This window comes from Dermacentor albipictus, chromosome 4 (assembly GCF_038994185.2).
Source record: "Dermacentor albipictus isolate Rhodes 1998 colony chromosome 4, USDA_Dalb.pri_finalv2, whole genome shotgun sequence".
Classification (NCBI taxonomy): domain Eukaryota; kingdom Metazoa; phylum Arthropoda; class Arachnida; order Ixodida; family Ixodidae; genus Dermacentor; species Dermacentor albipictus.
Genome location: NC_091824.1, coordinates 26,204,307 through 26,231,708, shown reverse-complemented (window position 1 = coordinate 26,231,708; position 27,402 = coordinate 26,204,307). Strand labels below are relative to the sequence as shown.

Sequence of the window (27,402 nt, the reverse complement as noted above, 5' to 3'; positions counted from 1 at the left end):
CGGAGAGAGCAGAGGAGGATGCCAAATTCGGCATGTTGCTTCATATGTGTCGCACGCTGTCGGCGTGGTTTATACCATTCCACTCTCATGTGGTAAGACATAGCTTGGCTAGATAGGGCATTGCGTCAATGAGCGACTCGGGGAACATGCGCAAAAGTAAACAAAAATGTAGATAGAGGAGCGCAACTTGGTGCGCATATAAACTCTTGCAACAATTGTGAGGCACAACTTGATGGGACGTAAATTTTTGGCAAAAGCAAGAATGAGCATGCGTGGTTTGCCTTAGAGGCCTACCACATAGAAAGGCAAGGCGATAATTGCATGAGTGAGATATCTTTGTCCCTGCACCCATCTAAATTTGCCTTCCTACGTTTGCGTACGCGATAATTTGGCAGATCTCTGTAATGTAATCTGAGTGCCTGCGCGGTTGTGTGGCCTAGGGTTTATATTGCATCGACGACGAAGAAATAAACGAGTTGGCGCCAGTGTGTGTCGTATCTTCCTTTTGTGGTCCGTCTTAGGTGTTTGTGCTGTAAGCTTAAGTTGCTTGAATAAGCCATTCCAAATCAACAGTCGCTTGTATAATGAGGCCGATCAGTGACATTTTGCATGAACTAGCCCACAAATATGATAAATGTCAAAGTACTAAATTAAGAAACTGAGACTCATCACACAAAAAAGCTACATAATTTAATGTAGTTATTGGGCTCTATTTCAGAGCAAGCTATTAAAAATTATCGTATTTTACGAACCAGAACCCACCTTCTGATTATGAGACGTGCCGTAGCGAGTAAACCCGTATTAATTTGGACAACCTGAGGTTCTTTAATATGCACCTAGGTCTAAGTACACAGGTGCTTTTGCATTTCGCTCCCACTGAAATGCGGTTTTGTTTACGACTAGAGTTGCGAAACTTCCAAGCAGGATCCCCCCTATATTTTTACAGTGGGCGTTTTTTAAATGGAGCCTCAAGGGGCCAAGGAAATTGGTTCCATTTACCAGGCGTTCTATTTACTGAGAGACATTCCAGAGAGCCAACCAACTACCAGGATGGTGTCCTGTTTAAGCGGCGCTTAAGCGATTTTCGTTTATCGAGATTCCACTGTAGACCATAATAGTGGATGAGTTGTGTTCTGCATGGACACTTTGGCATGGCTACCATGTTTAGTTGAATATTGTGCAAGCAGCAACATTTCACTGTACCCAGTGCAATATATAAAGCCAGCAATGTAATATGTTGCAAATGCAGCACGAACAAGTACCTTCCCTGATCATATCTAATAGCACCATCTTTAAAGGAAATTAGTCATGCTTTCTCACGTTTAAGTGCCTTGCTTTCAGAAATCAAATCCTCCTTATCACATTGGCCTTCAGTTGTGTCATCCCCCAAGCTGAGGTCATTTGAGATTGCATTTAACTGCACTTCAAATAGCATACTCGTCTTATTTAAAAAGCACATGGCATCACAGTCACCACCTAGACATAAAATTCATGCTGCAACGCAGTAGCAGACATTCTGAGGTAGAAGCCTAATTATTCTTTAAGTGGGATGCATACTCAAAACACTCCAATGGGATTGCAGACAGGGCTGATAGTGTAGCAACCAGGACGGATTTAACGGACATAAAGGAGCAAAATTGTGTGAGCTTCGAATTATTATTCTCCCTGAGGAACCATGCTGTCCAATTATAAAATGGGGATCAAAATAAAGTCATTGGATAGCAAACCTGCATTTCATCAAGTAAATAAAATACTGTTCATGCTACCTTCCAGGGTGCACACTACTTTCTTTGAATGTGAATTTGTTACCTTGCCATGGGTTGCCAAATGTATACGTGTATTGTTGGTCGAGGGTGGTGGAACGGATATTGGTCTCAGGCTAGAGGGAATATTTCGACAAGGAGACTTGCCAGGTTGAACAACGAATGTCTCAGGCTGGAGCCATTTGGTTCCCTTGCAAAGATGTTGGCTCCAGCATGAGACGTCCTTTGTTGCACAACTGTTGATGACTAATGTCGCCATTGTTTTCATTTACCCTCGCCTTATTCAACCTATTGCTCCACGCAGGAGTTGCGCTTTCTTTCAAAAATAAAGATATTAATGAGCTCAAAGGCTTTGTGCATGGCTGCGTCCTTAAGTGCAAAAATTTCTTTTCAATGAATGAGGGTTGGTACCTTTTTTGGGAATTCAATAGGAAGAACCAAAAATTAAGCTAACAGACTGGCTATGACGACAAGTAAACATGAATTGATGTCGAGTGCCATTTCTTCATTTCACACCAGGCTTGGGGCCAGCCGGACTTCTTCCTAAAATTGAGAAAATTTTTCTAATGAAATACATATTAAGAGTATTCTCTTCATAACCTGAAAATTAAAAAATTGTTATTTGGTTATTCATATTTAGTTGGGAACAGTGCGAAGGACACTGGCAAAGTAAGGGCTTATACAGTAATGACACATAGTGCTGGCAGACAACAGATTTAATTTTAGAACAGACAAACAGTTACGTACCTTAAAATGCTTCCTAAAAGCCGTAAAAAACCAAAGCAGGAAGCAGTTCTACAAAATAATGTATGCGCATGAAAAATACACCTGATCATCCGTTTGCAGACTTACCTGTCAGTTACCAAAACATCTGTTACACTGAAAAATTTCTCCTACAATTTGGTAATTCTGTGAGCTTTGATTATTGCTCGGGTCAGCTGGTTGCTGTTGTTACTGCTATTAGTGTACGGTGAAGTGCAATGTAGATGGGCAAGTGTTACTGACAACTATGAAAATTGGCAAATTTTGCTGCACCAGGATAATGCACACATTGACCTGCTGCAGTGAAACTTTCCTGTAAACTTTCACAGCTGTCTGTAGCACTTTCCCACCTGTCTCGCCTCACACTGTTCCATCTATTGCTTCACCATACTGTAATATGCATCCCCAACTGACACAAAATTCTGCCCTTCTGAAGTTCTTACTGCAACTTCGAACTCGTCACATTCAGGCCGCCAGCCGTTCTGAGCCCAATGTACTATAACTGCATGGACTGGCAGCTCCTGTCATGGATTTATTCTGCTGTAATGGCACCACAGAAGCAAACGAAGACAAAGACATGCAGGGCACAAGCGCCTAACCTCAACTCTGGCTTTAATAAGAAAACAGACATCACATACAACACATAGTGACATGAAGTGACGTCATTATTTCAAAAACAAATTCTTCGTGCAGTGTAACTTAGAATGACTGATGCATTTGTCCTATTTGTGCTAATCTTCCAAAGCTTAATTATCTTATGTACGTCTGCTCATAATTTCTGGCTACGAGTTTTGAAGAACACAGGAACGAACCAATCTCTTTCGCAGTGCATCACAATGTGCGGATGAGTTGTTGCACACAAACTTCATTAGCCTCAATCTCAAATTATTACAATGTGTGTCTATGCAATGCAAGCATGACTGGATGGGAATGGCAGATTGTACATAACCTCTGTTGCACAGTGCACAGCCTGCAAATTGTGCTGCATGCAACAAATTGATTTGTTTTCCTGGCTTCAGTCTTTTTTTCTCATCAGAGCAAATCTTTCCCCATGTTTTATACAGAAAAAATAATTTTGCCCGTAGGGACCAGCTACACAATTACCCATGAAAATTACAAATGCATACGAAACAACTGCAACCACTTTTTTACTTAATCATCTCATTCATTATATTCCATATTCATGCCTAATTTAGTTGCACAAATCATTGTTTTCTCAGGCCCTTGCTAGGAGAGTTTTGTGCTGTAACAAAAGGCAGAAGCCAAAAAAAGGAAAAGGTTGGTTGTGGCTTGAAGCACAATATGCATCTAGTGAGCTAGGCCGCAAGCGTTGTGTAGTCTGCTGCCATCATAAGGCCGTGCCTATATCGGACAGATGGGATGCTCTATTAATGCGAAATGAGGGAGATTGAGGGAGTATGAGACATCTGTGTGAAACAACCCTCCCTCACACAATGTTAGATACTGCAAAGAATGTGACTGCAGTCCTGTGTTCCACAAAACTTGCGTTGTAGCCAGGTATTACGACCTGACAACATGAAAGGTAATTGTGGCTTGCAACATTTAAAAAGAAGGACAAATGTATCACTGATCCATTAGTTGCACTGCATAAAGAATTTCTTTTAACAGGTATTATCACATCATGTCTCCACCTTTTATTAAATATTGTCTGTTTCCTTATTTTAAAGCTTGAAGTGAGATCCGGTGCTTGTGTCATTTGCGTACATATCTTTCTTCGTTTACTTTTTGTGGTGTCATTGCACCAGAATTTGCACAACCAAATGGCCACACACTGCTTTTGTCACGTTATAGTGGTGCTTGCAAAGCCTCGCAAACAGCAGCCTATTTGGTCAAAACATGCTTTTGTACACATGCTTTTCCAAAAAGAAAGCTGCTAACAAGGTGACAAGAATCAAGAGCATGAAGTTAAATCCACTGCAATGCTTTGCTTTTTTGCCTTTATTCCTTACACCTAAGTGGATACGACAGAGTGCGAATGTTACAGAAATGCCCCAAATAAGTTGTTGAAATTATGCGAAAATGTTAACGCAACTAAGCGTAGATTTATGTGCAATAATAGACACCAGTCTTAGTTTCTTTCCTTCTGACACAAACATAGTATATCTTATTCCTTTGGCATTAAGAAAAGCATATGTAGAGCAGACAAGTCTATATTTGAATGAGCCTTCACGATTAAGCACCATTATAATGTGACCATTAGGGTACATACACTGTAAACAGTGCAGATGACAGCCCGAATTTCACAAGTGCAACATGTTAGCGAAAGCAGTAACCAGTAACCCAGAAACTAACCAAATCCCACAAAATAACAAAAACAACAAAAAAAGACGAATGCGTCAGCACAGCACCTGTTTTTTGAAGTTACAGGAAAGTGGCATGCTTGTTAACAAACCTACAACCACAGCACATTTGTATGGGACCACCCCCTGCCTAGGTATACTTTGTGGCGCAAAATACAATTCTGGAAAAGGGACAGAAGAAAGGGAGACAGTGAAGCGCCAAACTACCAACTGTTTAATGACAGCCTGAACAAACGTATAGAAGAAAATACAACTTCCACTCATGCGCAGAGAGCCAAGGTGTGACAGAACAACGTGGTCATGATAACATGCTTTGGATGAAGCACATTTCTGCGGAATATAATACGATAGATGTATCGCTGACACAATCAGACCCTTTCTTTTTAATATAAAACGCTTCCAACAACTCCCTTGTAGTTTGGTCTCTACTTCTGCCAAGAATCAATACTCGTTCAAAGCATGGCCTACAAGGACAGGCTTTACAGTGCGCAGGAAGATGCGCGTTCTCACTCTTGCCGATACTATTAGCGTGCTCCCTCAGTCTGTCATTAATACAACGTCCCGTTTGTCCTACGTATGACTTGCCGCAATCTAGGGGTATTTCGTAGACCACCCCTTCAACGCAGTCCCTGAAATGTTTGGCGTGCTTCTTCTGGTAGCACGCCAAACAAAATATATTGAAATGAAATATATGAAACTGAAACACTCAAAGGGAAAACTACCTTTTATACAGACTAAAAGAAAGCCACAGCACATGCACCCATACTAAGCCAGGGACTGTATCAAGCTGTTATCAGAAGACTTTCAAGGAATAATATTTCCCGGTTAAGTAAAATTTTTAAAACAATGGTCAACACCTGGCCCACGCCTTAAATCTAGAAAAATTAAAGTTCTTAAGTTACTCTGTGTTCTTTCTTGAATCCAACAAATGTGCCTAGAAAAATGGGCCAAGTCTACATGTGTGGCAAGGTGTGAACAAGAAACTCGCTTTAGCTGGCTGCAGTGCTCCCTGCGTTGAATATTCAGGCAGAAAATTGTTACCCCAAATATGACTGTACCCCCAAGAAAAGCAAGTCTGGTGGACTACATCAATACATATGGAAAAATCTTTAGTCCATGCTTGCTGGCACCCTGTGTCTGTATTGGCCTCTAGGAGAATTGTGGCCCCCATGTGCTGGAATCTTTCTGTGACATAGAAAACATTGTGATACCAGCTGTGAAGTGTTAATCAGTTTAATCAGCAGTTTAATCACAGTTAATTCCAAGTGTTTACATGTTTTAAGCATTGCTTGTGGGCATCTTGGCTACATAACAACCTACACCTTACATCCCAGTCTGGTGTGTAGCGTAACAAAGGTTTTTATTGGAGCAACTTGATGCTTGTATATTGGTTATTCAGTTGGCATGATCTTTCACAAAAGAGCTATAGGCAATTTTGCTGCAATAACAGTACTGTTTTTATAGCATTCGTCATGGGGAGTGCGGCTTGCCCCTTTTGCCAGAGTTCTTGCTGAACGACGATTTATTATCGGTCTGTTATATGTGGAACTTGAACAGCTTATATTTTTGTCTCCTCAATCCACACTTCTGCTGCACTTCTGCCAGCATCTCTACACAGGGTGTTTTGACTGATGCCATACCAAGTGAGCACGCTAAAAGCCTTGTGTGCATCATTTTCATGACTCTTTCGATGACCAAATTTTATTTTCAGTGACTTTATCAGCTAAGTATCCAGCGGCAGCTTGAACATGGGTAGTCATGAGAACTCGCACCAGGCTTGGTCGAATATGTCCAGCACTGCAGCACTGAGTAGTGAACCATGCTGTAAGAGTTGGCAACTAAATTGCCACCTTGTGATTGAAACTTTTCAACCTTACAATCAAGGCTTCAATTGCCCAACCAGCGAGCTGCAGCAAAGGTGTGAACTATAGTTTTCTGATGTCACATTCTATGTCATACACACTAAGAAAAAAAAGAGTATCCCTTACTCTTTTCGAAGAGTCTGGACTCGTCACGTATACGACTCACTTTGTGGGAGACACCCGAACTCTCTTTTGGCAGAGAGTCCCGAGACTATCTGTGCTCAATACAAGGTGTTCGCGTGACTCTGCACACAATAGTCATGCATACTCTGTTGTAATAGTCGCCTATACCCTCTCAAAAGGGTTACAAGACTAGTGCTGAGGGAGTCCATTAACAATTCGAAATGAGTCGAACGACTCAAGATAAAGTGTCACGTGAACACTGCAAGAATGATTCAGGTAACTATTCTAGACGAGTCTGATGACTCCACCATGTGTGTCAAGTTACCCTTAGTGCGTGGTGCCGGCCTCTTGCAAATGCTAGCGGCAAATGCGGCCTCTTGCAAGTCGTTTCACTCTTGGATGGCAGTGTCGAGCCGCTTTTCAAAATGTGTCAACAACTCTTGCTGTAAGTACACGCGACTACGGCTAGTTCTCAAGAAGACTACTATGAAAAGACAACATAGGATAACAAAGAATCCACAGTAAACTTGATAAAAAGCACATGGCAGGTTAGCAAGAAAAAGTTAATATTTCATCAATCTTTGTTACTGTCTTCTGGAAAATTCAAATGTATAAGTCAGCACAGAATCACTATGAAAGCAAGACAGTTCTCTTTACCATTAAACTGGAATCAATAGCCAACTAAGCAAAACAGTCTTAAATAAATATCCAATATGTAGCCTGCAGCTGCATATGCATGACACTGCAATGCCACTCAGAACCATAATGAGACCCCAAAATATTATGTAACTCATGTAGAAGGTTAATTCACCACCGCACAAGGCTCTTATAATATGTCAAAATATTCATAAGTTCAACCTATTTCCCTGTTCTAAAAGACTTAACTTACGACTTAACATTCTAAGCAAGTAAGCTACACATAACAAATAAGAGAGGCTGCACTTATGTACAAAGGAGACCCATATAATGAAGTGCAATAAAAACAATATTCCAACTTAGATTACATTATCTATGCATTATGCTATGCTTGCTGAAAACAACTGGTTGGCAATTGATAATCCAGTCTAATAGTAAAAACAGCTGTCTTACCTTATGGTACTCTTGTTGGCACTTTTTCCCACACAATTTGTGCATGTTAGCGTGATGAAAATTGATCTGAAAAACACCACATTAAAAAGTTGTGCATCAATTTTATTCTGTCATACAACATGCAACAGTGCATAAAAACCTCATAACTGACGAAATTACAAAAATAAATACAGCAACACTTACACTGATCATTTATTTATGTTGAGAAGAATACTTTTACAAGACTAAGTAAAATAGCTGACACAGACAATTTCACAGGTAGAAATAACCGCTAATACAAAACTTTCCATAATCCAAACACGTTGACAAAATAAGTAGCACAGGCAGCTGTATTTTGTTACGGCAAAGATAGCGCATGAATGATGAGTACAAGAGGGGAAGGAGAACACATAAACTATACCCAGCTGCATGCACGCAGCTGTAACAATACACATAGTGCACAAAGATCCAAAAGAAACAAAGAAGAAGATGTGAGGAAGGCTTCTTTTACTCATCACAAGTCATCCTGTAAGAGCACATTATGCACTGGCTGTAATCTATCCTCAGGACATACATGAATAAGTTACTTTAGGTGCCACATTTATAAATCACTCATACAATGTTCTTGTGATTTTCCTTATGCCAATCTTTAGCTTAGCAAGCATGACAGAGTTACGTAAAGCCTCCCTACGGCTTGGCACACATACACAAAGAAGTGTTTCTATAAACACTGGAGGTCACGGACGAATGACAGACACATACCTCTTTTAATTCTTTTGTCTTTGTCATTATGATTACCTACCACAGTAGTCTTTTGTAGAGTGAAACACATCCAAATAACACACTGTGGGCAACCAAGTGTGAATACCTGTTCTCCATTTCTACCTTTCTCTGGTGTCCCGCTAAGGTAACAATGGCGCAAAGGATTGTCTTCCCAATGTATGCATTCCCATACAAGAGGAGCAGATGATAAACCACATTAATGGTGCGTGAAATAAAGCATCTGTGCTTGACTTCCCACTGCCGCTCCAATCTGGAGTGATCTTTTTTTTTTGCTTTGTATACACTAGTACAGATGCTACGTAGTCCCCTTGGAACCCAAAGCAATTCTCACACCACAGCAGGATGTCAATTTTTTTTTTATTCTAAGCAGAACTCTCGTTATGGGGGACAATTGCGAACTTATATTTTTGCTTTGTATCTTAATTATGTTGTTGACCTTTAAATTTAGCCACTTTACTACTTTTCTGCAGACAGGCCATTGCACCAATGCTAGGTTTTGAAAACACCAGAGCAGGGTAGAAAGCAAGAAGAGATATTTATAATTTGGGTGCCCTCTCTGCATTACATGGATATGTTTCAATGAACGATAAGACTACTTGGTAGATAAACATATAAAAGATTAGAGAATTAAGCTCAAAGCCTACCAAATTAGTAACTGGGAATTTCATATGCGAATTAAATTTCCTGATTCCCAGTGATGAAACAGTTTTGAGAATATGTGCGAAGGCAACCAAGTGACTCATTCTCACAAAGAAAACAAAATAAAAACAAGCAAGATTACAAGAACTTCGAACTTGCAACCTAAAGTAAGACACCTGACATGACTGATTTATGTATTTACTGAGCATAAATTACAGCTAGCGCATAATCTGCTTGAACAAGATGACAAACAATGAGTTACTGTTGCTTTCTCTCTGGGGCACTTGGCTCTTCTGAACACATGCACATTGTATGGCACAGCTGCGTGGATGTAGCTGGGCATAGTTATGAGTCAGCATCACTCTGTTATTATGGTCCTTCACTATTATCGTTATAATTTATATTTGGCAAGCAGCCTAACTATCGGGTTGATCAGCTGTATTTTAAACAAAACATACTGACAGATTTCCGTTTCTAGCTAACATAAGGAGGCGGGTACATGATTTCAGATTTCAAGAAACAGCTGTGCAACAGAAAGTCTACGATGACCAGTACCTTTATTATTAAGTGCCATGTACTAGATCTTTCTGGAATGAATACCTCTATTACCAAAAATTGTAGTCTGAAAAACTAATTGGAAAATATTTACAAAAGTGACAGATACTAGAACTGAATTACAATTGCAAATGTTTTCGTAATCAAGATCACAATAATTGAAGTTTTATTATTGTCAGCAAAATGGCTGACCTCCTATTATTGAGGCTAGTCAGTGCTGAAAGTATTGTTAGTTTGTAGGAGTCCTCAGACTGACAGCTCTGAAATATTTATCGCCATACTTGGTAGAACATGCTTTGCTGTTGCAATTATTACTCAGCCACAAAACATTTTGTAAGCTTTATGGGACAATTCTGTGTGGAAGATAAACCTTTCTGATCATGTCTTTTTGGGTTGTGTATCTCGGAACTGGTGCTAGTCTGAGTTCTTACAAACTAGACGTTATTGAGTACGGTAATTATAATGCCTGCCACTGCTATAAATTTCTGCTAACGAAAATTGTCGCATTGTCATGAAGCAGTTATGTTCAGTTTTTAGCGGCAGTCACTGCTGAAACACTCAGTACAAAGCACAAAACAAAGATATGGAGTCAAAATGTAAATGTCGAACAAAGTTATAGTCAATTCTTCATTTCACAGAACTGTCTTTTTTTCTGTTAGTTTGCCAATACCAATTGCACATACACAAACATTTGAGTATTGCACTTCTGGTAAATGCAGGAAATTTCAGTGTTTAACAGAAGCCCTTGGGAAGACAGCCCAGAGTCGCTTCAACAAAAAGACTTGCGTTCAATTTGCGTTTCTATGTTGTAGGTCACTATAGCAAGGGGCATGTTTTGCTGATTGAATATTACTCGAAACAGTCTTATTATTCGTGCTAGAGGCTTGAAAAGAGAGCAAATTGTAGAGTTCTTCATGCAGATGTCATATATGTTATTAGTATTTCTTTAGCTGCTTCTTGAGTTATGTCCTACACAATGGGAAAATACACTGATCTTTGCGGGCACTTTCTTGTGTAAATTTTCACAAAAAGCAGTGTGCTGTAGCTACCTCAGCTCTTAGTAGACTGCAATGTGCCGATATCTATTCAAAGAGCATGTAAAGTTACTAGAAGTATGCAAAATTAGTAGGCAGGCAGAGAGGCCTGCCTACTAATCTTGCATACTTCTCATGCTATTGTAAAAAAAACTATTGAATATACTTCAAAAACATTTTCTCACAATAGCATGAGAATAACCTTATGCACTTATAGTTGTCCTACACTTCGAAATTTGGCATACGTACTCTTCAAGATATGCAGAATGCTGATATCTAATTGAAATTGCAATCTGTGAAATTATTTAATGTGGCCTAATATATTTTTGCATAGTTCCAGCAATTGTACAAGCCGTTTGGATAGGTATCACCCCTTTGCAGTATACGAGTAGCTAAATAAGATACAGCATGAAGCTATTTCTGAAAATTTTATACACAGGAAAGTGCCCACAAAAATATTTTGCCACTGTGTAGGACATAACTGAAAAACAGCAGCTACACAAAAATAAATGACATTTCAAATCTAATAAAACACTTTATGAATGACAGTATATTCAAATCTCTAGTACAAATATATAAAAGAGTTGTTTCGAAGAGTTAATAAGGAGGTGTCAGTGTATTCTACCAAAGTGTTAGAAAATGCCTTCAGGCATACCATGGGGAGCTTTATAAATAGCACACGCACGCATCTGCCTAAAAAGCCCCATGCCCTGCTTGAATTCATTAGTCATTTTTGCATTCTGTTGTATGTCACCATTTGCATCCCTTAACATAGAGTGCACGAAACCAAAAACAGCCTATTACCGTATTTACTCGCATAATGATTGCACTCGCGTAATGATCGCACTCCTAAATTTTGTCGTCAAAATTCGATTTTTTAAATTTCCCATGTAACGATTTCACCCCGAACTTGCCGCAGCGATGTGTCATGTGCCAAATCTAGCTAATAATGATCGCGCTTACCATCTGTCGACTGCTATGCGAACGACTCTTCAAGACAAACCAAGCAGACTGCATGCAAAAAACTTTCTTAAGCAGATGCCCCATTTCATTCCTTTCATCACTTTCTGCACTTCTACGACAAAAAAAAGCTACAACCAAACTTTCCTTTATTATGTGTAGGCTTTATAATCGTTGTGGTCAACAAAAACAACAAAAAAAAGGCGTCTTTCGATTCTTCTCATCTGCACTTGTGGGCACGCAACAAATCGAGAGCGGCAATGATAGCAGCCACGTTTACACTGATACGTTAGAAGTGTACCCTATTCATTCGCCGACGTTTGTAACGCAGCTAAGATATTCGCCCACCCTTAGCGGAAACGTGCCACATTAGGATAGTGGTGAAGACAAATGCCGCAGTTTCCGCAGCATGCCCACCATGTGTTCCTATGTCACTGGCAGAGCTAAGCGCGCCCATCTCGGTCCCCTCAAAGTGGGCATGGCTATGTTATTGCCGCAAACTTGCCGATGTTATTCATTACTAATATGGAAGAAACTGTTTGAATGCACTGTAATGTACTCACGAGAAGAAAAACGCATTCAGCGCGTTCGGCTTGCTCTGCCGGCCACCATTTGTTTTTCGTGTCCTGCACTACATACAGCAGCAGTCGCCTATTTGTTGACCTGTTGTCATCCCGTAGTAAATGCCAGATAATATATTTTCTTCTTTTTGCGGGGAATTTAACCAGCGTAATGATCGCACCCCTAAATTTGAGTCAATTTTTTTTACAAAAAAGTTCATGTTCAAGTTTATTGTTGTTATGACATGTACAAAAACGGGCTTACATATTACATACAGCATCAGGAGGTCCCAGAGTGAGAAACTGCCAGGGGGACCTCCTATCATTAGTGGGTGTATAAGAGTGTTAGAGCAGCAAGTAGAGGGCGAACAAACAAACAAAACAAAAGAAAAAAAAAACGCGTTAAAAATACAATTCGTAGGGAACAAGTGCAAATAAATAGAAGACAATTAGATATATAGTAAAAACAGCATTATACAGTAATATCACAATAAATAATCATAAGCAGGAATATATAGTAATATAACAAAATTCGGCTCTTCTGCATATTACGAACAGAGAAAAATACAAAATATTTTACAGAAATATGAAGCCCAACGATACAATAACAGAAGTAATGTAAAGAAAATGTAATAAATATGGAAATGTTTTTATGACAAGTGAAAAGATGCTTCTGCTAACAGTATTCTTTTCATATTGTGTTTAAAAAACTGCAATGAAAGAGATGATTTAATATTAGCAGGGATGCGATTCCAAAGTGAAATGCCATGGAAACGAAGTGTAAATTTACCATAGTTAGATCTGATTTTAGGTAATAGAAGGTTATTGCGTTCTGCAAACCTAGTATTATTTTTGTTCATGAGGTTATCAAAAGGAAGACTGTCTAAGGTTATTTCACGATGAAAGAGACGAAATGTAATGAGTAACAACTTGTGATAGAACAGCTGTTGAATGGGTAAAACGTTAAGATGTTGATAGATAGGTAAAGAATGGCACCGGAATGAGCTAAAGGTCATTAATTTTATTGCCTGATTTTGAAGACGTTGAAGTGGTTTTAGATGAATGGCATATGTATTACCCCATGAGGATAAACAGTATGATAAATGACTGTTAATATAAGCATGATACAACGATCTAATAATATGAGGGTTGAAGAATGCGCGTGTTTTAATGATAATGCGGATGCCGAATGAAACCTTTTTTATTAACGAGTTGACATGACTATTGAATTTAAGGTGTTTGTCGAGAGTAATACCCAGAAATTTAACAGTATCAGATGTTGGTATAACATAAATATTTAATGAGACAGTTATTAGAGAAGAAATCGGTGTTTGTGGATTATGAAATAGTACAAAGGTTGTTTTTAAAGGATTGATTTGAAGTTTATTATCAGTGCACCAGGAATAGACATTGTTAAGATCAGTGTTAAGTGTGTCTTGAAGTGCGGTAAGCGATTTCTGTGACGAGTAGATGGTAGTGTCATCAGCATATAACAAACAGTTACAATGTGCGATCATTATGCGAATAAATAGGGTAACACACTGAATTTTTAGCCTGTAAAGGGGTTGTATACAAATGGGGGCAGCCAACTCTAGTGTGACAATAAACAAATATTTGTTTTCACAATATTGAAACTAGTCATAAAATATATCCTCACAAATTTGGAAATGAATAACCAAAGAACCTTGCTGATTGTCTTATTGGTGTCCTAAACAAGATCTTTTGATGTTTATAATTCCTAGTTTAATTCACTTTCTCTAGTAAATGGGCTCTGACCTAGACTACTCAGTGTAGGAGATTAACCCAGACCTGGAAGCCAATATTTAAATCTGAAATAAAGACATTCATCCCACGAACACGTCACTGCTATGTCATCAGAAGCGTGCATCCATGGACATGTAGTCTGTAAAATAATTTTTACATGATCTGTACTGTTACTCTTGTACTAATAAATTAGGAAATGCACTTGCTGTTTAAAGCACTGCTGTAAACTTTTGTGTTTGAGAAATGCAATACTCAAAAGTGTAACACAACCAATGTGTGCATGAAACCTACGATGCCTGTGACATTCGTCAGTGTGGCAAATAGGCACTGAAAAATGCCAAGGGCATCATAGCTTTCTTGTTTGAAACCTTGTATGCGAGTACATTACTGGTATCTTTGCAGTGAAAGGAAGTCGCATTATTATCAGACTTATGAGGGGAACTCATGTTTCTCTAGTTTAATATTTTCTTTTTTGTGCTCCTATATTCTTGACTTTTCCAAGAATAATGGGTCTTTGAAATAAGTACTCTATATTGCTCTTAAATTTTTCCTGCACAAGAGCCCACGTTAGGTTACATTTCTTGAACCCTTTGCAGTGCTGTAGATTATCAAAAGAAAGAAAAAAAAATGCTGTAAGTTTGCATTTTAGCCTTCTGTATAACAAGTATGAACCTATCAATTACATACACAAGTACGAAACAACTACGAAAAACTGGGCATAAAGACATACATTATAATACCAGGAATCGATGGTGAGAATTCTAATAGAAAGGAACCATTAAAAACTCGGCACTAAAGACACATATTAATTATAATAACACAAGTATTTGCTAAGAATTTGAAGAGACAAATAGAATGTCTCTTCAAATCACTCCACCCCAACATTCATCAATGGTTCGATGAGTGACCGCAGTTGGTGATGCTGTTTGGATAAGTTGCGGCTGAGGTGCAGCTGTGAAATAGGTGGAACATGTAGAGGGGCCACCAAAGGTTGCATGCTGGTTGCACAGCAGGTTGCCTTGATCTCCAGACTCACTCGACACTCATGCGTTGAGCCTGGTTATACGCCGTTTGCAAAAAGGCCTTGCCCGAGTGTGTGGTACGGCTTTGGTAAAATTTCGAGGCAACCTGAAAAACATAGATCGATATCTATAAGCACCACAATATTCTTCACCATAGGGCAAACCTGAAGTTTACCATCGGCACATAGCAGATAATGAAAACAGACACAAGCCACCAGACTTCAGGTATAAAAATGTGCAAAAGTGTAAATGAGTGTGAAGAGCTGCTTATAGGATGGAATGTTTCATTTTGTCTTTTGTAGATCAATAGTAGTATCTTAACATAAAGTCAAGTTTACTTTGCCCTCCCTAAAAAAAACATAAAATTATGGGGTTTTACTTGCTAAAACCACTTTCTGATCATGAGGCACGCCGTAGTGGAGGACTCCGGAAAGTTCGACCGCCTGGGGTTCTTTAATGTGCACCTAAATCTAAGTACACGGGTGTTTACGCATTTCAACCCTATCGAAATGCGGCCGCCGTGGCCGGGGTTCGATCACGCGACCTCGTGCTCAGCAGCCCAACACAGCCACTGAGCAACCACGGAGGGCATGGCCCTCCCTATTTGTGTAAGTAGGCTATTCCATGCGAGCTGTACCAACCTGGCACACGACCACTTGAAATTTTTTTTTGAAAAACTGGAGGCCCTTCAATATAGCGCAGATGTTAATTTCAAGAAATACTTAACTTAAAAAGTTTTTTTACTGGCGCAAGCACTAAGTGAGATTTTGTGTAATGCACCAATCTATGCATCATAAAAGGCATAGCAGAAAAATTGGTTCCTTCATTAAGGGGGCCAAATTTTTCAGGACAATAAAGAGAGGCCTTACACCAAAAATTGAACTGCTTATTAGCCACTGCTCAGTTTATTATGGGTCATTAAAAATGGACAAAATGGCCTATTAACTTTATTTTCATGAATCTGGCTTACAGCAAAAGCTGCAAATTTATGTAATACACATATTTAGGAGTTGTGCTGCATGCAAAAACTGGTTTCAGGAACATAAATTATACAGCAGTGCACAGAGATGAGGATGAACTAGCAAAAAAGTCAGTTTTGGTGTGTTTATCGGCATACTTACTATTGAGGCAGTCCTAGTAAATTTATGCCCACTACCATGTATGAGTGTACACTGTATTGTTTTTAGATTGCTAAAGCTTTATCAGAGCAGTTTTTTGTTAAGCAAGAAAAAAAATTGTACAAGTGGTCTCCAACTGGTTTCAAAATTTGCAGCGCATTTCGTGTAATCCACATAGCCTTTTGGCGGCTAAGGCAAACTGCGTGGACTTGAGCATCCCTGCACAGATAGCAGGGAGTCTAAACTGCTTTGAAGTTAACTCTTTCATTGCTGAGTGGCTACAAGCCACTTCACTCAAGAAGTTGCCACTTAATCACATGTATTTACCTTAATCTTTCTGTCGGCTTCCAGCCTGCTTGGCATCATCACGAAGGCTGCCAACTCCCTAGTGGACGTAGTCAGGACACGGTGGTGGCAGGACGCAGTGGCAGGAGCCGCCAAAGGCTTCGAACTCTCTAGTGGACGTAGTCAGGACACAGTGGTGGTAGGATGCAGGGGCGGGAGCCACCAGAGTGTACCTGCAGCAAATTTGCACAAATGCTCTTAGTCCTAACATGTCACAATTTACAAGAAAAATTCAGCTGTCTGTGTAACATGGATACCAATACAAATAAATGTAAACAGTTAGGTCGTACAACACAACTAGAACATCGACAAAGAAGAAATGGTACTTATGCTTATGAAAATCCAAGCAATGAAAAAAAAAGAATGTGCATCCGATTTGTGCATGGAAGCTCAGTGGAAACCCGAGCTCATACCATCAAATGATCTGCTAGTCAACTGCAAGCCTCTTAAAATGTCATTGTATATTTTTTACACACACTATGTTAAGCTGCAATAAAACAAGTTCAGCATCTCTAAATATAAGTAATCACGAAGCAATTCAATTAATGAATTCCAGTGGTCGATAATGCAACAAAGTGCATGCTCTGATGAAGCTGGCCAAACTGGGTAGTGACACATAACAATGTGGTTCTCTACATCTTGTTTTTCTGGCTTTCGCTGTAGCATTAAAATACACAAGAAATTTCACATTCCTGACATTTAACCCTGCTAATTTTTATTCCATAATGCATAATACTTCAGCAAGAGCAATAATGCTGTCTTTTAATCATAAATAGTGATAGAACAAGAAATTTTACTGGAGCTAATGTTTTGACAAGAAAACATCTCCTTCTCTTTGTCGAAACATTGGCTCCAGCGATGCTCCTTGTTCTACGCCTCTTCATCATTTCAAGTCTCTGTCTTCCTGTGCACCTCTGTACTTTCAATGTTGTATCAATGAAATTGTAATAACGGAGAATTAGTAAATGTAGCTGATGAAGAACTTAGGCTTGTTGGTAGACAATGACCGAGTAACTGCGCAACATAGAGATAGGGACAAAGGAGGCTTATGCGTGCCGTCTCCTCCAGCCATGTTTCTCCTTTGGACAATTACTCTATCTCGATGTGAAAGTATTACCCTTTGCACAATAATGCTGAAATGAAAAAAGCCAGGAAAGTGGACACAAAAATTACAACAAATAGCATCATATGCTAATGAGATATGCGAAAGTGCCTGCTACGATCTGTCTCACCCATAACGTGCTGGATAAGATGGCGTCTTCTGGATGTTGGCATTTCTTGAATACCTAAAATAAAGCACATTTCAAAATTACAAAAATACACAGAACAGCAGTAGCAGAGGAGATAACGCATTGTTTAGTAAAAGAAAGTAAACTAATCTCTGATGCAGTGCAGACGAAATTTCTTTATTAAATTAGTAGAATAATACACCACACTTCATTTCATTCAATGCTGTGAGCGTTTCTTGGTACAAGAAAGAAAGGTATTTCTGCATGAAAACAGTAAAATAATCATAGCCTTCTACTTTTACAAAATATGCGACAGTGACTAAGCCAACTACAGCAGTATATACTTAAAATTGTTATATGCACATTACAATAGCCAAGACAGGATAAACTTGGGTTTATATGCAGATCACCAGGAGGTACCACTTTGCAATCAATTCATTTCTGCTTGCCAAATATCTGCACTAACATAAGACTACAGATAAAAAGACCCTCTTTTTCATAAAACACCGGACTCAAAATAGAAAATCCAGTATGAATACCACAACTTCTGTGCATAACACAGCCAGGTTTTGTACGCCTAGTAGGATTTACTATATGAAGGTTGCAGCAAATTCATGCTTTTAAATATTTACCACCATGAAAATAAAGATTACATAAAAATAATAACATTATACATCGGCTTAGATTGTCAGCTAACGTGTTTTGTGTTTTCTACTTACAGCCAAATGCACATAAATTTTTTTCTGTTTCAGCGCTTTTAAAGCGATGTGTCTGTTCGCTTGTGCATGCAGCCGCTTTACCGCTCTTAAGATATCTGTGCTGCCACATCGCCTGACACTGCCATACAGCGTTGTAGCGCCTTTATTATTCGCGGTAATATACCTAAAGCGCTAGCAAATCTTCAGAATACACAAGCTGTCTTTTCGACTACCTGTCTTCGCCAGCGAAAGTCACACTGGTGCTAGTATTGTATCTACACTTCAAGTTACGTAGTACTTGATATTCTACGGATTTTTCGATGCGACAGGCCACTCGTCACCGGAGTCGTTAAGAACGGTGTTTCTCCTGGCAGTACAGCTTTGCAATAATTTCAGATGCTCTCCTGAGGCTTCCGTCTGCCAGTAGTATTTTCGCATACATACGCGCACGCATGCCCAAGAAACGTCTGTGAACTGCCAAGAGAAACGTGGAGCAAAATGTAGCCATACCGGAAGGGCCGAGTCCGCGCCGTTTGTAAACTCGGAACAAAAGCTGATATGCTTACCTGAGACGTTAAGAGAAATATGGCACAGGTCACAGGTCCCCGCTGGTAGTGGTTCGTATGCATCTGGTCGTCTCTGTCCGTTGCGATCTCCCATATCACAATGAAAGATGCAGTGCAAACCGAAAGACGAAATCGGCGATACGCTGCTGCTGGCGGCGGTCCCCTCGTCGCAATCACACAGCACGGACAGAAGCTCCCACCGTAACTTGTCGCAACGCTTGGTTGCAGTCGCCCGTAACGCAGCGATTTCAGAACCACTCAACGACAACGCACTCGCGCGTGATACAGCGCAACTTTAAAATGGCGTCATGCTATTGACGGCTTCGGCTTTGGATCATTTTGTATCTGCACAATTGAGCAAAACAGTTGCGCTAGTTTCGGTTTTGTTTCCTCGCGTTGAAATAAAAACTGTTTTGCTCACTGATAATTTTACGTCGCTTAAGTAATGTTCACGAATGAAACAGCCATGAATTTAACACGCGTGTTGAAATGCCCACTACGTTCACTTGGCAGAAGCAAAATTTGCCCGTCCGAGCGTGGTTACGTTTGAAATATCTATCGGGGGGCTGTCGGAGCATGCTCGAAGTGTGAAGACGCGGCGTAATTGTCCTTAATTTGCTTAGCTATAACGGTGCGGCTGCCCTTTATTTCTGTCGAGTGCAGTTTGCTCTGATGTGAGGTAGAACTACAAAGCCGCCCATGTTACTGAATGATCTAGTGCACCTGAAGCTGCCAGAACTCCGGTATTTCCTCCACAAGTTCTTGCGACTGTGTGCCGTTGTCACCAAATGCGAGCGTAGTCATTTGGCGGAGATTTAGCAACACATTTTCTAGAACTATCGTTCACCGCTCTCTCACGACATGGAGAAGCAGCGTGGTTGGTCCTTAGTGAAAATTTCTATTTATTGCGAATTTTGCGATAGCAATTATATGGACACAACCGTCGAAATATATCTGTCGGTGTTACCGTGAGCTTTCGTATAAAGTGCGATAAGATCCTATCCCGCGCCGTTGGCTGTACGCGTTAAAGGAAGTGTTTGAGGCTGAGCCGGGCTCGATGGGCGCCCCAAGTATCTATAGGAGGTCACGTGATAAAACGCGCGCAAGCCGAGAGAGGGATGCGCTAGTTTAGCGCGCTTCTCCTCCTCTAGCCGTTGCCCTAGCCCGGTATTGCGCCACCCTCGCTCTGTTTTGGTGATAATTTCCGATGGACGCAAAGCTGGGGGGAGGAAGGGGGGGCGCTCAGATAACGCAATTTTGCGGAGACGCTTTGACGGAAGAGGCAGCAGAAGCGTTCGGTCCGCTCTGTTCGCGCCCTTCGTCACGCCAACGCTGTGACAGCGAGTGTTCGCCGTCATTGAGTGAGATCTGTTGTTTGCACGTACGCGTGTGAGCCAGTGCTTCCTAATTTAAGGAGTAAGCGAATGTTTACTGCAGTTTATTCAGCCGATGAAACAACGAACCTTGGTTCGAGCAATAGTTCGTGCAGTGGTTCGTGCAGCATTGGGGCGAAACTGCTGTATTTTTGTTTTTATATTTCTAGGGGGTTCCAAAGCAGTGTTGCGTACGCTAATATTTGTTTCTGGCCGCGGAACGCAACGCACTGCGGTAGCCCAGTGGCCTTGGTGTTGCGCTGCTGAGCTCGACGCGACGGGTCCAACCACAACCGCGGAAGTCACATTCCAACGGGGGCAGAATGCGAAAACGCGCGTAACCGCGCATTCCGTACACGTTAAATAACCCGAGCTGCTGAACATAAATCTGCAGCTTTCCATTACCGTGCGCCTCATAACAAGATATTGATTTTGGAACTTAAATCTTCAAAATTTAGTTTAAGTCGCGGAATTATATTACAATCGACACTGTTGATTGCACCTACTGAACTTATCTCTTTGCTGTGCTCTCTTTAGTAGCCAATACTTTTTTTAGATTTACTTATGGTCAGAATCCAGTGTGACAAATCCAAATTTTCCTTATCATGGGAATCCAGCTATCGCTTAAGCGTGTGAGGTATCAACAAACATGGTCAAGGAAAATCAATATATAGAGTTCGAAGTAATTGCAGAACATGGCAAGGATGAAAGAATGATACACGCCATTACAACCAGGACAGGAACCCGAGGGCCTGCCTGAAACAGTATAGTTTATCTGGTATTTCTTCCCCTGCATTAAAATCTTTCTCTCGCCAGACTCATCTCGAATATCAGAGGAATGGCGATCTTCCATGACTCTTAGCGTGCTATTGAGAGTCAAACGACCCATGCGGGAATGTTGACTCTTCTTTCTGACTCTACTCGCGCAAAAGTGGGTCTTCGGAAGAAAAAAGAGAGTCAAGTTGCCGTGACTCACTTTTTACTCTCTTTTTTCTTAGAGTGTAGCGATAGCAGCTGATCCCTGCAGTGGTGGCCCTCAAGGCCAACAGGCATCCCTTTCTGTGCACTTGCTTGTGTAGGACTAGGCAGATGGTGCTAGTTTGTTCTTCAGCATTAACACTATGTTCACGCTGTATCGGGAACACATTTTCTTACTCAGTGCGACAGCCTTTGAACCTACATAATTGCCACCAAGAGCCCTTATTCCGCCAACCTTTCCTTTGCTATGTCATTTGCTTCTGCCTTGATGTCATGGAGCAACTTCAGCTATATGAAGCAATGATGGTGCTTGAATATCCACACAGCCTTGCAGTTTTCCAACCTGAACATTGCTTCATTAAAAGCACACATGATTTGGTCTCAGCAGACAGATCAGAGTTAAAAACGAATCCTCATAAACTTCTTTCAAAGTCATTCTATTCCCGTGCCTTTTCATGTGTTATTCAACATTGTCCAAAGCAAGTTGGCTCTTAAAAATCAAGACAACTTTGCGAGGCCAGCTACTAGGCTACCACTGTCTCTTCAGCCAGCCTTAAGTGTCTCGCAGCCATCAAAGCAGGAGTTCAAAAAAACGACAAAGAAAAGCGTGGCAGACAAAATGTTCATGGAAATCCATATGTTTATGGACTGTTACACTGACTGAAAAAGATGGCGGCTTCCCAATACAGTCTTGAAGTACGCAGTTGTTTCAGTCACTAACAAACCGCCATGTTGCCCAGTCCTGCACAAGCACAGTGTACAGATGCTTATGGATTAAAATTTGTTGTGTGTGCATGTGGTGCAGTGTGCCACATATCATTTTCCTGAGGCTGCAGTACACTGGGAAGACTGGTTGCTACTTCAATAGTAGGCCCTTAGAGTATTGCAGCCCTTTGTTCACATTTTGCAGCAGATTATATCAAATGTGAATGCAAACTGTTTTGCAGGACATGTCAGTTCAGTTCAAGCAATTAGACACAGTAACCCAAGAAATAGTTTAAGCCTCCAAAACGTCTTAATGCAGCCCCTAGTTTAGTACAGGTTTTCGCCTGATGTTTTGGCTTATTCCATGGTATAATGCTGTTGCTTGCTAGGTACTGGTGGTTTGATGAGCACACTCCCTTGTGCTGCTATAATGACAACTTGTAACAATGATTTTCCTTCTTAACAAACGTTTGGATACAGTGCCTGTGAGCTCATCTTTTAACCTGTTTTTCATTCGATCTGTGCATTTACATCGAATGTAAACTACAAAATATCACTACTGAGAATCACAAAAAAACACACCTGTGTAACGATTCTGCCGAGATCATTGGAGTGGTCAGCCACAGGATGCAACGCAGGTGGAAAGGCATCCTGAGTTAAAGCAAAATAACAATCATTGTAAGATGCGGGTACAAAATTTTATTCTGTGAGGCTTTTGGCATGTATACTAATTACCACACTTGTATGTAAAATAGTTTTCTATAATAGCTGAGCAAGGTTAACGTCTTGCCCTGTGACTGTCAGCCAGTGCTACTCTTGGCAATGGTGGCAAATATGGCACATCCTTTCAAATGGAACTTTTGTGGGTTACATGAATTCAAAAAAGAACTTAGGTTCACATAATACATGGCATCTGTGGTTAGAAGCATGTGTTGCATGCAACACCAATGCCATGAACCAATGCCATGAGTGGCACTGCCTAACACTTCCCAGGCCAGACTTAGTACGTAAACAATATAAATGTGCAACAAAGTGAACAAGTGGATAGCTGCTGCTATAATTCAAAGATTGAATGCATCATGCAGATGTGAATGCAGCTCCCATAAGGAGCGAGTTGCCCTTTGGTGCACTTCACTTCTCTACCTCTTTTGTCTTCATTGCATGCTGGTGCCATATGGTAATAATGAACAAAAATTAAGCCCCTCAGTTCCCATTCTTGCTTTACTACATGCTGTAAGGTCATCTAAATGCGCTTAAAACTCTTAAGGATGTACTTCAGCCATTTTGTCTTGACAATATTTTTCGCTTGGCTTCACTACACCTTAATGTACCCGCCGTGGTTGCTCAGTGGCTATGGTGTTAGGCTGCTGAGCACGAGGTCGCGGGATCGAATCCCGGCCACGGCGGCCGCATTTCGATGGGGGAGAAATGCGAAAACACCCGTGTACTTAGATTTAGGTGCACGCTAAAGAACCCCAGGTGGTCAAAATTTCCGGAGTCCTCCACTACGGCGTGCCTCATAATCAGAAAGTGGTTTTGGCACGTAAAACCCCATAATCTAACAACTTAATGTAGCGCAAATTCTAGACAATGCTTACAAAAAAACCTACTCCACACAATAACACCTTCAATTAAGATTACACAGTCTATGGCTTCGAGATGTGTACATCGATACTTTATACATGGTTACAATGAAAATATAAGTGACTGTTCTAATACACACACTTAGAATACTGCATAAGCCACTTGGTTCCAAAATGGTTTTTTGTTATCACACGTAGGACGGCCACAACTATAAATTTAATTCTGGCAGTGACTTGAGTCACGGCCAAAACTTGCACAGTGCAATCAATAAAAATTTTCGAATTTAGAGCAGTTAGACATAAACAGGGCAAATAATTTTAAAGTGTTAAATAATGAACTGTTATGGAATGTGGCGCTAGAAAGCCATGCACCTGAAACATAGGTACTGTTTATCATATAAGCGCATTGTTATATTTTTAGAACGACAGAAAGCTGAGCTAGTTGGTAAGGATTCATTATGCAAACTAGAAGTGAGGCGTGCAGACAGGACACGAGTAAGAAATTTTTGCAATAATTATGTCATAGAGAAGAATGACAGAAACCAATCTAATGAATATTTTTTCTAAACTTGCACTAAGTTTTCGTCATTATGCTGATGCACACACCTGCATACCTCTACTGTGAAGTCTTGTTTCAGTTTCTTATTTTATTGTTACATAATAATTTACATCATACACTTGTCCTGAAATACATCACTTTGGGCTCCTTCAGCATTTTTTTTCTTACTCGAACACACATGCCTATACAGGGCAAGCATTCAAATATATGCAAAACTGCCACGAGACTGGCCACTCGAGGTCGACATGATTGTACAGGGCAAAAGACGAGGACTGAAGGAAGAACACAACACAGGCACTGTCACACACACTCAAGGCACTTTGCGAGATTCTCCGGCTTCTTTCATGCTCCTAAAAACAGCCACAGAAAGCTGTACTGGGAAATTTTCACGTTGCTCTACAATTTTGTAATTGAGACGTTCTATCTAATTATAATATTTGATAAGTTTATTAATTGATTAAGGCGTATTAGGTAATTAGGCAAAATGCAGAAAATCCAAGTATTTCCAAGAGACAGGAAACAACATTACCTAGGTTGCGTGCAGCTAGGTGGCATTTGCATATTTTTTTAAGTTCGCTAAAGTTACATGGCACAACCTGCATACGTCCCATGGAACAGGTGTCGCACCAATCACTCTAAGTGATGCGACTAAACTAGCCATCGCACTTAAAACATACAGGGTAAAAAAAGTAAACTCTAGGTAAGAGCATACCAAGGCCTCCATTGCTGAAGTGGGAAGCTGATGGGAGGCATCTGACCTCCGGCTATGAAGCTGCTTCATCCTCACAGCTGGCAATGAAACGGCCGCAGCCGCAGTCCTGAAATATAAGAGAAAAATTTGACACTGCAATGATCACACAGAACACGAAAAAGCTGGTCGCAAGTTTATCTTGGAAAACATCTGCTGCTACATTAGGTTTTGTATATTGGTTAGCTTATTGTTAAACTAAGCTTGCCAAAATTTTATATCTTAATGGCTTTGCTGTTTACAAACTAAAAGCATGGTGTTGGGCTGCTGAGCACGAGGTCGCGGGATCGAATCCCGGCCACGGCGGCCGCATTTCGATGGGGGCGAAATGCGAAAACACCCGTGTGCTTAGATTTAGGTGCACGTTAAAGAACCCCAGGTGGTCAAAATTTCCGGAGTCCTCCACTACGGCGTGCCTCATAATCAGAAAGTGGTTTTGGCACGTAAACCCCCCCCCCAAAAAAAAAAACTAAAAGCATTGCCCAACTCATGCACTTATGGACTACTTAAGCTATGAGATGTTTACTGATCCCTTACAATGAATGGCTTCTAAGACAAATTATTTCACACAAAAGGATGCATAACTTATGAGTGTTACTGACATTAAACACCAAGGTACCACCTCTTTATAATAGATAATGGTGTACTTCAAGCACATTTTTCTCACAGATACAGGTTGATCGGTCTGCCTTAATTTTTCACCAGCAGCAGAAATTTTGTTATTACTACTCGTGCAATATAGGATGACGCTGTGATGTGTGATATGATCCTGAGTTGATATATGATCTGATATGATCCTGATTTGACACCTAGAATTCAAAACTGAATATCTGTACCAAATACGCAATGGCACAGCAGCAAAGTAATGAAACATTAAACTAATCCAGGTATCCAGAGCACAGCGCCAGCTGTTGAATAACAACACTGCACAAGCATCGACTATATAGATATATCGTATTATGTGCATGGCAGGCGTAGTGGCGGCCTCAGCAAAGAACACAGCCATGGAGCGACGCACCCGTGTGAGCCATCGCCGGTGATTCTATCGCGTAAATTGATATATCTCGTCACGGCACAGGCATCGTTTTCTGGCCGCCGAGGTGCCGGCGCCACTGATACTCACCTGCTCCGGCCGTCGCCGTTCAAGTGACGGCGTATCCAGTAATCTGAACCCAAGAAGAACACCTGTTACCGCCAAGCAGTACGCTAACAATAAAGAGGTTCTTATATTCTGACCGGCAGCTCATGCGGCGTTGACCCGTGGTGCCGTTGGAAGCTCACCACACGCTTTTAATACCACAAACGCGCAGCCGACATTTAACGCCCGCAGATCAAAGTCGACGGGCGCAGGCTCTACATGCTACGCGCCGCAGTCGCGCACTGCCTGCGCAATCAGCGATGTGGGCGCGAAGAGACACAGACGATAGCACGGAGCGTACAGGCAAATCTGCACAATGCGCGCTTAGTGAGCGACCTACTGCACACGATCGCACGAGCTAGGGGATTGGCGCCACGTACGCGCCAGCTAGCAGATACCGCGCACAAAGAAGCGCCGCCGGTTCTCGCTCAAATGATCGCTGCACAAACACTCACACACGCGCACCGCAGCAAACCCTTAACGAGCCGCCACATTTTCAGGCCGCGGTTAGGCGGCGAAGCTTAGCTCACCTCGCACTGCACGTAACTATTATGGTAGTGGCTTGTGCTTCGGGGAACATGTCGAATGCTCACATCCACCCAATTATGGACGCGGCAAAGTCCGTCATCATGTAAAACACTCATTTTTAAGTACACTCGCTTGACTCTAAGCACTCAAGTCGCCTCGATTACAACAAAGCTCGAAGAAACACAGTGATCGTGCAAAATGGTTCTTGACGGCCACCTGTCGCGCCATGTTGTACCGAGACCTTCAATGAGTCATATCAGCGCGTCTCCTCACTTTGAACACATGCACACTCATAGAACGTGTAATAATCGTTCGATGTCACTTACCGTGGAGCCTTGGGGGTTCAAAGCTGTGAGAAACAACAACCACGGTAGAAGAATGCGCCGCCGCTGACACAATGGCTGCTCCTTTGCGGCTTTCAACGCACGCGCGCGCGCTCCGAAGGCTTGTGCTCCTCCGCGCGTAGTTCCGACCGCTCCGACTTTCGGCGTCCTGTGTGCAGCGCCAAGGCGCGGCTACTCCGAACAGAAAAACAACGCCGACACACATTGCGCGGGATATTTCGAATCTGACTGCAGAAATAATCCTACTGAAATTGTCGCTGCGGCTCACTGCCTT

General features: G+C 41.1%; 2 long non-coding RNA genes across 3 annotated transcripts; both read right to left on the bottom strand.

Moving 5' to 3' along the window:
• Positions 1 to 516: 516 nt before the first annotated feature.
• On the bottom strand, positions 517 to 27,229 carry LOC139059616 (uncharacterized). The gene is made up of 4 exons (XR_011514243.1): positions 27,111 to 27,229; positions 25,083 to 25,188; positions 22,811 to 22,879; positions 517 to 2,306 (listed from the first exon to the last, which is right to left on the bottom strand). It is a non-coding gene; the product is annotated as an uncharacterized lncRNA (long non-coding RNA).
• LOC139059615 (uncharacterized) lies at positions 7,770 to 19,408 on the bottom strand. Of its 2 annotated transcripts, XR_011514242.1 has the most exons (5): positions 19,173 to 19,408; positions 17,912 to 17,965; positions 16,662 to 16,852; positions 15,231 to 15,322; positions 7,770 to 7,986 (listed from the first exon to the last, which is right to left on the bottom strand). It is a non-coding gene; the product is annotated as an uncharacterized lncRNA (long non-coding RNA). The 2 variants fall into 2 exon arrangements; XR_011514241.1 differs by lacking the exon at positions 7,770 to 7,986 and having other exon boundaries at positions 15,097 to 15,322; positions 19,173 to 19,404.
• Positions 27,230 to 27,402: the final 173 nt, after the last annotated feature.